Here is a 15,303-nt window from a genome sequence, read left to right on the forward strand (position 1 = left end):
TAAAATAAAAATATAATGTTAGCAGTTCTATTAAGTTTTTAACGGTAGGTAAACGTTAGGTATGATTATGTTAAAAGATAAAATTTGAGTACGAAAATAGAATAAAAATAATAAACTAAATACTAAATGTGTAATTTACCCTAAATTCAATGGGTCTTAATCTCCGTTGTATAGAAAAACAACAAATTAGCGGGTCTTTTTCTTTTCTAATCTTCCTTCCCAACTAAGCACCATCTCAAAAGGGGTAGTTTTATGGTGCGGCGCCTAAAAAACGGTTAATATAAGGTGTGACCGGTTAAATAAATGATCGGTTAAAATTTATACCGGTTATGTTATATTATTTAACCGGAAATATTATAAAGTATAATAACATACTAGGTAGCGCTTATATAATGTAATAGGTAGCGCTTATATTTACCTATTTTATAAGTAAACCAGTATATTTATACCGATAGTATTGCAAATTTACCTATTACATTATATTATATTGAAAGTGTCCATACTTTTTATAAAAAAGATCGATACTTCTTTTAAAGTTATGTAATTTATGTTTCAATTTTTTTTAATAGTGTTTCATGTTTTCCACCTACAATATTAATTTAATAATTTCATTTGCACAAAAAATTATTTGATTATTTGATATTTTATAAAATATTATTTAGAATTTTTAATTTAATAATAATATATATCGTAACGTAAAAAATAAATCATTAGACGCCTATAATTACTAAATTAATATCTTAAAACTCACTCAAAAGATAACCTTAAATTAATGTTTTCCACAGTGAAAAAAGTATGGACATTTTTATAAAAAAGATAGACACTTTACAATATAACCACTACCTATTACATAATATAAACGATACCTATTACATTATATAAGCGCTACCTATTACATCATATTTTTACCTATTATATTGAAAGTGTCCATACTTTTTATAAAAAGGATCGATACTTCTTTTAAAGTTATGTAATTTATGTTTCAATTTTTTTTAATAGTGTTTCATGTTTTCCACCTACAATATTAATTTAATAATTTCATTTGCACAAAAATTATTTGATTATTTGATATTTTATAAAATATTATTTATAATTTTAATTTAATAATAATATATATCGTAACGTAAAAAATAAATCATTAGACGCCTATAATTACTAAATTAATATCTTAAAACTCACTCAAAAGATAACCTTAAATTAATGTTTTCCACAGTGAAAAAAGTATGGACACTTTTATAAAAAGGATAGACACTTTACAATATAACCACTACCTATTACATTATATAAACGATACCCATTACATTATATAAGCGCTACCTATTACATCATATTTTTACCTATTATATTGAAAGTGTCCATACTTTTTATAAAAAGGATCGATACTTCTTTTAAAGTTATGTAATTTATGTTTCAATTTTTTTTAATAGTGTTTCATATTTTCCACCTACAATATTAATTTAATAATTTCATTTGCACAAAAAATTATTTGATTTTTTGATATTTTATAAAATATTATTTAGAATTTTTAATTTAACAACATTAACCAAAGATAATAATAAATATGTAATATATATGTTTATTGTTTTAATTTAATAATAATATACAACATCAAACATTCCAAGCTATAAATTACAAGCTAAGGACACTTGAACAAGCAAGAGAACAACTATCCAAGCAATCAAAAACGAGAAAATCCCAACATGATAACAACTGAACATATCATATCAATGTTCAAACTCAAGTTGTAGATTTTGATTTCCTTTTGCTTGGTATCATATGAGATTTGAATTTTGATTTCCTTTTGCTTGGCACCATATGAGCTTTGGATTTTGATGAGCATCGGAAGTATTTCAGACTTATGATTTGGGTGGTACTCAGAAGCATTTCGGACTTATGATTTTAGTTGCTATTTGTTTACCACCCAGATCATACGCCCGAAACGTTTCTGACGCTTTAAAGTTGACCAAAAAATACAATGGTCGGGATTTCCCTCGCGTTTAAACGTTGGAAAAAAACAGTGGAAATTAGGAATAATCAATGTTATCATGCATATTGGCTTGGGCTAATATTTATAGTGGAGCTGAAATATATATTGAAATTCAAACTCAAATTGAAATTTAAATTCAAACTCCAATTACATATGAAATGAATTTGAAATGCAGTGTTAAATTGAACATGAAAATTGCATAATTGATTCATACTGTTCAAGTAACATGCTTTATGAACCATCAAGCTAAAAGACAATATTGATTGAGTTCAAAGCTGAGTTGTGAGTTGATGGAGTTGTCACACTTGTCACATGGTTGGAATAAAGTAATTTGATTTAATAATTTTATTTGCACAAAAAATTATTTGATTGTTTTGATATTTTATAAAATAATATTTAGAATTTTTAATTTAATAATAATATATATCGTAACGTAAAAAATAAATCATTAGACGCCTATAATTACTAAATTAATATCTTAAAACTCACTCAAAAGATAACCTTAAATTAATGTTTTCCACAGTGAAAAAAGTATGGACACTTTTATAAAAATGATAGACACTTTACAATATAACCACTACCTATTACATTATATAAACGATACCCATTACATTATATAAGCGCTACCTATTACATCATATTTTTACCTATTATATTGAAAGTGTCCATACTTTTTATAAAAATGATCGATACTTTTTTTTAAAGTTATGTAATTTATATTTCAATTATTTTAACAGTGTTTCATGTTTTCCACCTACAATATTAATTTAATAATTTCATTTACACAAAAAATTATTTGATTGTTTTGATATTTTATAAAATAATATTTATAATTTAAATTTAATAACATTAACCAAAGATAATAATAAATATGTAATATATATGTTTATTGTTTTTAATTTAATAATAATATATACCGTAACGTAAAAAATAAATCATTAGACGCCTATAATTACTAAATTAATATCTTAAAACTCACTCAAAAGATGTATATACCTAAATATGTAGTTAACAAACATACCTAAATATGTAGTTATTGTACATACCTAAATTTAATGATAATATATACTTGTAGTTATTGTACATACCTAAATATGTACTGCGAATTTAATGTTGTACCCACCCTTTAACTACCACTACCAATGCCACATCCTATTGAAAGCAGTACGACTGAAACATGTTCAAAATGAACCTTTGCTTACATCTCTATCAACTCCTGGAGCAATGAACTTGCACAACAAAATTTTTGCCATGGATAATACTGATGTAGACAATGTTAAGCCAACCGAGGAATGCCATGAAGTACATAATGTTGATGAATCTGATAGATTGGTTGGTCAGCTCTTCTGTTCACATGATCAAGCTTGGCACTTTTACAAGGGATTCGCACGGGAACATAGGTTTAGTGCACGTAAGGGAACAACACGGCTTGACGTGGAAGGGAATGTGAAGACACAAGAATTTTGTTGTTCCAAAGAAGGGTTTCGAGTATCAAAAGTCAATACTGTTGATCGTCAACGTGCTCATACGCCAGTCACAAGAACAGGATGTAAGGCTAGAGTCGTAGTTACAACAACAAATACAAACGATCAGTGGGTTATAAGTAAGTCTGATCAGAAATATAATCATACATTGTGCACATCTGCTATGACACCATTTATGCGTTCTAATAGAGCTGTAAGTAAGGCTGATATCGATGAGGCAATAACATTGAAAGAGGTCGGTGTTGGCACGTCACAAGTAATGAACTATTTAACGCAGCAAGCAGGGGGCTATCATAATGTTGGATTTACACATAAAGACCTCTACAATGCACTTCAAAGAGGTAAAGCAAAGGAAATTGTCGATGGGGATATGAATGCGCTTATTGCCTACTTTGATTATAAGAAACATGATGATCCCGGGTTTTTTATGACATACTCAGTAGACGAATCGGGGGGCATTGTATAATCTTATTTGGTCGGATTCTACATCGAGATCGGATTACACATGCTTCGGTGATGTAATCGCGTTCGACACAACGTACAAAGATAATTTGTATGGTCGACCAATTATGCCTATTGTTGGTGTCAATCATCACCATAACACAATTGTGTTTGCCACTGCCATAATCGCTGACGAGACGTCTCAATCTTTCGAGTGGGTGCTACAGAATTTTTTAGAAGCCATGATGCTTAAATCACCTATTTCCGTTGTAACCGATGGGGATAGGGCAATGCAGAGGGCTATCAAATCTGTTATCCCTTATGCTAAGCACAGATTATGTTCTTGGCATCTTTCTCGCAATGCACAAGCTAACATTGGTGACCCAAAGTTTACAGCAGCATTCTCAAAATGCATGGCTTCCTGGTGGACAACCAAGGAATTTGATATTCAATGGCGTTCGATTGTTTCAGAATTCAACGTCCAAAAGCATCCATGGGTGATTGAGAAGGGAAATACACGGCACTTATGGGCACAAGCATATCTAACCGGTCATTTCTTTGCCAATATTCGCTCAACACAAAGGTGCGAGTCTATGAATGCTTCACTAGCTATTGCACTGAAACACAAGAAGACATATTTAGATGTTGTTCGTGCAATTGAAGATGGAATTAGTAGAATGCGTATGAACGAGTTGAAAGCGGATTACTTAAGTTCCCATACGAAGCCTTCCAGATCACAAAACTGGTCGACCTTGAAAGCCATGCCGCTGCGATTTTTACCCGCGAATCTTTTCGTGTGTTCCAAGATGAACTTATACGGGAGACATTGTACGGATTGAGGCAGAGATTAAGTCCTTATCAGATGAATGTCAACATTATATTTTGTCAAAGTACGCAGAAAAAATAGGAAATTTAAAATTAGTTTTGATTCTCGTACGAAAACTCTAATTTGCTCCTGCAAAAAATTCGAGACCGTTGGACTTCCGTGTCGCCATCAACTTCACATTTTGAAGCAATTGGACTACACATATTGCCCGGGACTTTGATTCAAAGTAGGTGGACTAATGATGCGAAGGCTTCTGCACCCAGCTATGTTGATTTGAATGTGTCTCCAGAAGTGATGCAAATGGCAAGGTTCGCTGCTCTACGTTCAACGTCAAGTAGGTTATGCTACATTGCATCAAAGACAGACGAGTCTTTCAAAACCGCAAGAGATGAGATGAAAAAACTAATAGAAGAATTAGAAAACTCGTTTGGTTTGAATCATTCAGTCAACCAGAGCATTGTAGTAAACAATGTTCGTGACCCTCAACGAAAACAACGCAAGCGAAAAGAAGTGCCGAAGAACAAGGTCGAGAAGAAAATTAGGCGATGTGGGTACTGCAACGGTGAGGGGCATAACAAACTAACATGTCCTCAAGTCAAGCTCAGTTTGAGTACAAGCACACAGCCTACATCAACTGATTTTTTCGAAGACGGAATGGAATGACAACGATCTCCATATAATATATCGTAAGTATCAACATGACTCCTATGTATGTACATATAAATATTTTGAATGAAGGAAGAAAACCGCGTTACTTAAAATTACCGACACTTTTTTAAATGGTATCGACACATTTTTCTTCCAATCTGGACATAAAGTACCGACACAATATTATAAAGTGTCGATATAGGTTGTAGACCTATTCGCTCATAAAACCGGTATATTTATACCGGTTATATTACAAAATTATCTATTACATTATAAATCTGGGTTCTGATGTATAAATGTCGATACTTTTTTAAATCGTATCGACACATTTTTCTTCCAATATGGACATAAAGTACCGACACAATATTAAAAAGTGTCGATATAGGTTGTAGACCTATTCACGCATAAAACCGGTATATTTATACCGGTTATATTACAAAATTATCTATTACATTATAATTATGGGTTCCGATGTGTAAATGTCGACACTTTTAACAATGTATCGACACATTTTTCTTCCAATCTGGACATAAAGTACCGACACAAGATTAAAAGTGTCGATATAGGTTGTAGACCTATTCGTGCATAAAACCGGTATATTTATACCGATAGCATTGCAAATTTACCTATTTTATTATAATATGTTGAAAGTGTCCATACTTTTTATAAAAATGATCGATACTTTTTTTAAAGATATGTAATTTATGTTTCAATTTTTTTTAAGTATGTTTCATGTTTTCCACCTACAATATTAATTTAATAATTTCATTTGCACAAAAAATTAGTTGATTGTTTTGATATTTTATAAAATAATATTAAGAATTTTTAATTTAATAATAATATATACCGTAACGTAAAAAATAAATCATTAGACGCCTATAATTACTAAATTAATATCTTAAAACTCACTCAAAAGATAACCTTAAATTAATGTTTTCCACAGTGGAAAAAGTATAGACACTTTTATAAAAAGAATAGATACTTTACAATATATTAAAAAAGTATAGACACTCAAATGTATATGTACACATAGAAGCAAATACGGAATAATTAATGAAAATATACACACAATATAATCACACCAAAATATAAATACACAAGAATGTTCAAATAATGTACCGACAAACAAAATTAATCCGATGAAAAAGGGTTGTTTCTAACGAAGTCCGGAACATTAGAGGCCTTCAACAAATTTTCCAAATACTCTCGTATGTTTCCGCCTTTTTCTGAGGACATACATAAATAATTTCAATTATCAAACTAATGAGGTACAATTTTACTAACAATAAATTAAATTCGCATAAGCATGAATAAATTTGTGTCATACCTAGAGCTTTGTCGTTCGAATGGGAAGCAGCGTCAAAGGTATGTGGACATATGTAATTGTATTTCTATATAAACACATAAGTTGTTAAAATAATCAATGTCTGAACACCTGTTCAACTGGAAAAACATATTGCATAAATGCAACTTACCGAATTATAAATCATTTTTTCCGCTGAATCATCGACCAAAAGTGTATTTAGCTCGTTAAAATCTGGACACGCGTTCCAAACATCATTGAGATCTTTACAGTAGGTAACAGAATCGTATGTTTTGCATTTTTTTTGATCCTGTTCACAAACAGTCGAACATAAATATGTAGGAATCATAGACAACGAAAAGTCAGCAAACTGTAATGACATTCATCTTACCCACACGAATAGAAAATGCTCAGAAAATACAGGTAGTTTCTCAAGTACACGGTCGACGTTATGCCTGAGATTGTAATCAAGTTTGAATGTTAACATTCAAATGTATATTAACGATTTTGACTACAGTAATTCAATTGCCTCAAACATGTTCTAACCTCATCTTTGAAGACCAAAGGGCAACAACAAAATTGTCGACACAAAATTACATAAATTCAAATAATCCTCTTCTGAGGACAACATCTACAACATGAAGAAAATGAGATTAAAGTTCTACGCTTATATGTTAAAATAATGGATACAAAAGAATAGAATTAAAACCTGCCGGCAGTCTTGGGATGTAGGCAAGGACACTATTGAGATCAAAAATTAAAAGTTTTCTTGAAGGCGGCGTTGCAGACACGATATACTTGTTTGAATCATCATCTTCATCATCATCATCATCATCGTCATCATCTTCATCGCCAGCTTCATCGTCATCATCATCGTCATCTTCATCGTCAGCTTCATCTTCTGCGACCGCTTGGTTGTCCACATCTGTTAAAAGAAAATAAAATAAAGTTCAGAACGTTTAAATGTTAAGAAACATAGATAATGAATTACCTAACTCGTTTGATGTCGTTGACGTAATTCGTTACGCAACATGGAGACTTCACGTTGCAATGATGAAATATCGGATCGCATTCCACTCACAAGGGAATCAATATGCTCCCGAAAATTGACCATGTATTCCATCACGGTCTTAATTGTGACATCCTCTGCAACTGGAGCTTCTTCCATCATTGCGTCTCCACTTGGTTGCTCTTCTTCATGGCCAACGAGGTCCATTTCCTCCCTCTCTTGATCTAATCCGACCTCCTTGACACGCTTCCAACCGAGTTTTTCAACAAAATCATATCCCGCTTTTTTAATAAATACCATGTCAATCTTGTGGGTTAATCGAACAGGGGCGTCATGCGAAAAATCAACTTCCTTCTTCTTCAACAGATGGGTGATGACACATCCATATGGTAGTGTAGTTGAAATTGTTGCTCCCTTTGTGACCATATATACAATTGTATTAAATATGAGTTTTGCAATGTTTGGAGCCGTTTTGGATTTATACTTTGCTATCCATCAATAATCGCTGTCTCGAAGCGTTGAATGTTTTCCCCCACTAGGCCGGATATACCATGTGAGCATTTTGTGAAACACTCTCGACTCTACATCGAGGTGAATTGGGCTATTTCTAGTAACCCGTTTAATTGTAGACCAATCTACACCATTTTCATCTGAATCCCCTGTATTCGCTACACCTAAACCCTCCGCAATAGTTTTTGGAGATATATATATATCCTTCCCCATGACATGTGTATTAATTCCTATTATATTAGTCTTATTAGGCTCGTGCTGTAAGGAAGCATTGTTGTAGAAGACTATAACTAGGTTGGGATAATATCTTGGTTCTACACCAAGGAATTCAAGCCAACCCCAAGATGTAAATGTGGATTTAAAACTAAATGCATATTTATCATCAAACAAGAAACCCAGGTCAATGACACGTTCGGGACGAATCTTCCTTACTTTAAAACTCGTCTGCCATCTTTGTTTCTCCATGTCGGATCTAAAGTTCAGAGTTTCGAAGGACCTGATTTCCTCAGAAGAATCGTTTGTTACAGAAGGAGGTGGTTGAGAAGAACTGGGTTGAGAAGAGCTTTGAGAAAGACCTCGCTTCTGACGCTGACGTTTTGGAGCCATTTTGGTTTGATGCTACCCCTATTACAATGGAACACAAACACATTCAGGAAAAAAACTCCAATATAGAAATCAATCAAACTCATAAAATATCGATAAATTTACCTGAATATCTGATCGTCACTTATGATAACGGTAGAAGAAAGAGGAAGATCTGCCTGCTTGCCTTTATGTTTAGGGTTTCTCGATTAAGAGTACTATATATCGTAAACGGTGGAAAAACACTTGATATTTAAATTAGTATCGACACAAACTATAACGTGTCGACATTATTTAGACATATTCTCTCATAAAACCGGTATACTTGTACCGGTTAGATTGAAAAATTACATATTACATTATACTTTTGGGTTCGATGATTTTGGGATCGACACTTTTTATATATGGATCGACACTTTATGGGTGCACCCTGTTTTCCATTCATTCTGGGAAAAAAATATCGACACAAACTATATTAGTGTCGACACATTATTTAGACATATTCTCTCATAAAACCGGTATAATTGTACCGGTTAGATTGAAAAATTACATATTACATTATACTTTTGGGTTCGATGATTTTGGGATCGACACTTTTTATATATGGATCGACACTTTATGGGTGCACCCTGTTTTCCATTCATTCTGGAAAAAAAATATCGACACAAACTATATTAGTGTCGACACATTATTTATACATATTATCTCATAAAACCGGTATAATTGTACCGGTTAGATTGAAAAATTACATATTACATTATACTTTTGGGTTCGATGATTATGGGATCGACACTTTTTATATATGGATCGACACTTTATGGGTGCACCCTGTTTTCCATTCATTCTGGAAAAAAAAAATATCGACACAAACTATATTAGTGTCGACACATTATTTATACATATTCTCTCATAAAACCGGTATAATTGTACCGGTTAGATTGAAAAATTACATATTACATTATACTTTTGGGTTCGATGATTTTGGGATCGACACTTTTATATATGGATCGACACTTTATGGGTGCACCCTGTTTTCCATTCATTCTGGAAAAAAAATATCGACACAAACTATATTAGTGTCGACACATTATTTAGACATATTCTCTCATAAAACCGGTAGACTTGTACCGGTTAGATTGAAAAATTACATATTACATTATACTTTTGGTTTTCGATGTTTTTGGGATTGACACTTTTTATATATGGATCGACACTTTATGGGTGCACCCTGTTGGTCATATTGTAAATTTGTTTTTTACTTCAAAGTATCAACATGACCCTTAATGTGTATAAGAAACATGTACAACAACATACTGCTAACTTTTCTCATCTCATTCATAATTATATTCACATACAAAAATATAAATCGTATACAAAATTATAAATCTTATACAAAATTAACCCTACATTTACATCATTGCATCCTTTTGTTATTCTTATGTAATATTGCAGCTTTTGTTATCTCCTGTCTTCGTTCATTTTAATTGTGGCTTACGAGATCGTTTAATATTCGCGATCGATCCCAGTCTCCAACAACCTATATTCAAATTGTCAGAACGTTAAGTATTGTCAACTACAACATTCAATCTACGACTTTTAACAATTTTACCACAAACGATTTTTTCTATCCACTTACAAAATCACCAGTTGCCCCTGTAGAACCGATCGATTCCATCCACATCATCACATACATGCCGCAATCATGTCTGTTACAAAATTTGAAATCCACACATGTCAATTATGATGAATACTGCATAAATTAAGCTTTCTATTTGTGATAACATCTCATACCCATTCAATTGCTTATTCTTCTTATGCTCCACAAATTTGAAATTTTTCAAGGGATACTTTCCTAGAGATCCACAGGACTCAACCCAAATGCGTTTCTTATTATAAGAATCTAATATTTTAATCTGCATTAAAATAGAAGAAGTTATGCACCAAAAAAATTATGCATTATAATTTACATAATGTCCTTTCATACATACATACATACATACCAATCTCTTAGCATCCTTCACTCTCTGTTTAGCTGCTTCAGTTGTAAACATACTATCATATATTGTTACAACACGATCTACCATATCCAACACCAACAGATACCAATGTGAATTATGGTAGTTTATTGTGATCATGATATGCAACAAATTTCACACCCAGTTTGACAAAATTCAACATTCTATATCAGAAAACATCATTTGCAATTGGTATGGTGTCTTACCTTCTCACAGTCGGTGAATTTCACATAGTTATCCAATATGACACCCCAGAAGGTAGAAATACTCTCAACACTTTCTTTTTTGTTGGCATCCAACGCATGTTGCTGTAATTACGCAACAAACATTATTAATTTACCGTCTATAACACTACTTTTCAATATTTATTAATTTAACTCACCACTAAGAGGTATGGAAGGTAGCCAATCCTCCGGAGTGACTTTTGAGAATCGTAGCATATGGTCCAAGCGAGCAAATCGATAACCTAACAAAATTAATTACACAATCAGAACATATTCAATAAGTTTTAACATTTTCTACTTTCTACTTACCACACCGCCAACCCATTCCGTAGGCTTCAACGTTGCAACGTCGTATACAGTAGCGAATTGATTTCCCATTGAGATTACAGAATATCTGTATGAATCATTAGGATTAATATGTTGTCATGAAATATTTAAATATCACTCACAAAACAATATATTTCACTTACCCGATTCTAACTCGCTATTCCATAAATAATCACAAATTGCAGCTTCGATGTCATCAATTCCGCTTGGAATATCCGCTTTTTCAACCTACAATTTTGCATACAAAATTTTGTCACAACAACATAATAAAAATCAAATTAAGTATTCTTTTATTAAACTTACCTTCTGCTTCTTCTTCTGGGGTGCAGGACATTCCGAATCCAAAATTGCTGCTATAACACTCTCCGGTGTATAAATGACATCGACTTCCTTCCTCCTCATTTCTTCCATCTCTTCTTCTTCCTCCTTCCTCTTTCTTCTTCATATTTTTTCAGTTCATCGTACTTTTTTTCTACATAGCTCTTCATCTCTTTTATTTCACCCTTCAATTGAGCTCCTTCATCCGAGTATTTATCAACCACCCCCTTCACCCCCGTAAGTTCACTCCTCAATCCACAACCTCCTTCACCACTCCCTCAAATTTTTCTCCCGTCACCATCTTAATATCACCCCTTAACACCCCAACTTTTTTCACCACTTCACCCCTCAACACCTCTACTTCTTTCACCACTCCATCTATTTTTCCTTCCACTACCCCCTTATGCCTCTCAAGTGTATCTTCGACTCTCTCGAGTTTCTCTACGACTCGATCAAGTTTCTCTTCGACTCTTGATTGTCTTTGTATGATTTCAAATTGGATTTTTTTGATATCAGCCAATTCAGACATCAAAATGTCGAAGTTACTATGTTTTCCCTCACCGTCGTCCCACTCACCGTCATCCCCCAATACAACCATCCCTCCTTTCTTCTCCTCTGCCTCCACTGCCTCCTCTACATCCTTGCCAATAACCTTCAAAATTAAATTACAATATTAAGACATTGATTATATTCTTAATATTATTAATTACATTTATTACCATTTCTTGCTTCTTCCCTCTATCCAACTTCAACTTCACCATCACTCTAACCACCTCTTCCTTCCCCCATGCACGGATGCGTGCCACTCCGGTTCTTTCATAAGCCGGCACTGCCTCACAGCCCGACCAAAAATCGAACAGTGCAACCTGCATTTATAATAAAATTTATATTTTTATATAAAAACACAAAAAAGTGATTCAACTCATTTACCTCTAAGATTGCTATGCACCCTTTGAGGTATCTCTGGCTGCCCTTTTTAAAGGTGATTATTGATTCAATCAATCTCGAATGGATATATTCAACCCAATTGAATTCACCCTTCAAGCCTTCATCGCAAATGAGCTTCATATATTCCTTGTTCGTTGACGTATCACCCGTTGGACAAAGAAATATCCCGACAAGGTACAATAGAACTCGGACCTTCAGCTCATCCCCCAGTAAGATCCACTTTTGATATCCTCTTCAACTTCAGCATATGTCACCTTATGATTCAAACCATATTTGAAGGCAAGTGCTTTCCAGTTCTTACTCCTACAGACTTCTATAACACTTTTGCCTTTGTTTTGTACCCCCAAGACGGCTGCAGCAGTCGATACCCCCAGAGGGAATGAATACTCACCATACTTAGCCATACATTGACTGACGTCAAATTGTGCCATCAAGGATCGACACAATTCCCTCCGAATAGGTCGATCCCTTACTCCGATCAACGATCCAAAACCTATTTCTCCCAGCACATTCAACTGACCCTTCTCCTTAAGGTGTTTAATTAATAAATTCACCCTTTTAATGCTGCATCTTGTCGACACTTCCTATATTTTTTAACAATATATAATGTTATAGTTCTTATATTTTGTATCAACGTATTTACAAGTTTAATGAATACCTTATTTTCATGTGCTTTCCTCCGTTCTTTGTATTCTTTACTATCATTCCTTGACTGTGTGATGTAAGGTTCATTTTCAGCATCACTCATTGAATTCCATTTGGACCTCACATCTTTTTTCACCTAATATTAAACATAAACGTTTCTTAATCAATACATTAACACTAAATACTAATACTACTCAATGTCAATTTCATTTTACATACCGAACCGCTCTGTGTGCCATCTCCCTTCATCCTTTTGCATTCGGCCATACTGTTAACATTTAAAATTTGTAATCAATTTAAAGTTTATCGATACTTTAATCAAATTACCATTTCAACAATAATAACAAAAAGACATTGATACTTACTAGAAGTACATATATCCACCATTTGGTTGCTTTCGAGTCTCGGCCTCAATTTCAAAGTCATCTGCTCCACCAACAATTTTCCAACCCATTGACTCCATTTTTCCTTCATATATCAGTTTACGCAAATCAAATTATTTTGTTACATACACTTTATTCAATATACAATATAGATAACTACTCTTGTGGTAAAACGGTTTCTTCAAAAGAATTTGAATGGCCACACCAAAATGTGTCGGCACATTTATACAACCTATAATATCATTTTCTACCTATAATATTTAATAAAAGTATCGACATTTATATTTTTCCTTGAATATCTATTTCTACCTGCAATCGGTCCCAAATGCTTCCTTACTCCAAAACCCCAAACAACACATAAAAAACCCTATCGCGATTACTGTAATAATAAAAAATTAGGGTTTCGACAACATACTTTTCGATTCGACTGCAGCAACAAACAAACAAACTTCGCTTTAGAAACGCCTTCTGAAATGCAGCAACAATTACGCTTCGATTTCAAAAACTCGTCCGTTCTATCTTTTTTCAGAGGATATTTAGCTATGGCCTTTATATTTTCATCGGATATGTTATTTATATTTAATCGATACAAATACAAAAGTGTCGATACTTTTATGTCAGGTGTCGATACTTTCGAAAGGATAATTACCTATTTCTTTGAAAGTGTCGATAATTTATTACACGTACTTACGAAAGTATCGACACTTTCAATATATCCGGTATCATTTTACCGGTTTTATCATTTTGATACCGGTTTTATCATATTTTTACTTGTTATATCGTTGTGGATCGATATTTTTTTTTTAAAGTATCGACACATTATAGGCGCTATAACTGCTTCTCTTTTAAATTCACAAAGTGTCGATCCTTATATAAAGTATCGACACTTTTAATATATCCGGTAACGTTTTACCGGTTTTATCATTTTGTTACCGGTTTTATCATATTTTTACCTGGTATATCGTTTTGGATCGATACATTTTTTAAAAGTATCGACACTTTATAAGATTTAAAACTGCTTCTCTTTTAAATTCACGAAGTGTCAATCCTTATATTAAAGTACCGACACTTTAAATGTATCCGGTAGCGCTTGACTGGTTTTATCATTTCTATACCGGTTTTGTCATAGTTTTACCTGTTATATCGTTTTGGATCGACACATTTTTAATTTGGATCGACACGAACCGGTAGCACAATTTTTTAATATTTCTTCATGACTTAGACCTACTTTTATAAGTATGGACATTTTTATAAAAATGATATATACTTTTTTTTAAAGTTATGTAATTTATGTTTCAATTTTTTTAACAGTGTTTCATGTTTTCCACCTACAATATTAATTTAATAATTTAATTTACACAAAATATTATTTGATTGTTTTGATATTTTATAAAATATTATTTAGAATTTAAATTTAACAATATTAACCAAATATAATAATAAATATGTTTTCAACAGTGAAATAAGTATGTACACTTTTATAAAAATGATATATACTTTTTTGAAAGTTATGTAATTTATGTTTCAATTTTTTTAATAGTGTTTCATGTTTTCCACCTACAATATTAATTTAATAATTTCATTTACACAAAAAATTATTTGATTGTTTTGATATTTTATAAAATATTATTTAGATTTTAAATTTAACAATAT

This window comes from Hibiscus syriacus, unplaced genomic scaffold (genome assembly GCF_006381635.1).
Source record: "Hibiscus syriacus cultivar Baekdansim isolate YM2019G1 unplaced genomic scaffold, ASM638163v2 tig00111394_pilon, whole genome shotgun sequence".
NCBI lineage: Eukaryota > Viridiplantae > Streptophyta > Magnoliopsida > Malvales > Malvaceae > Hibiscus > Hibiscus syriacus.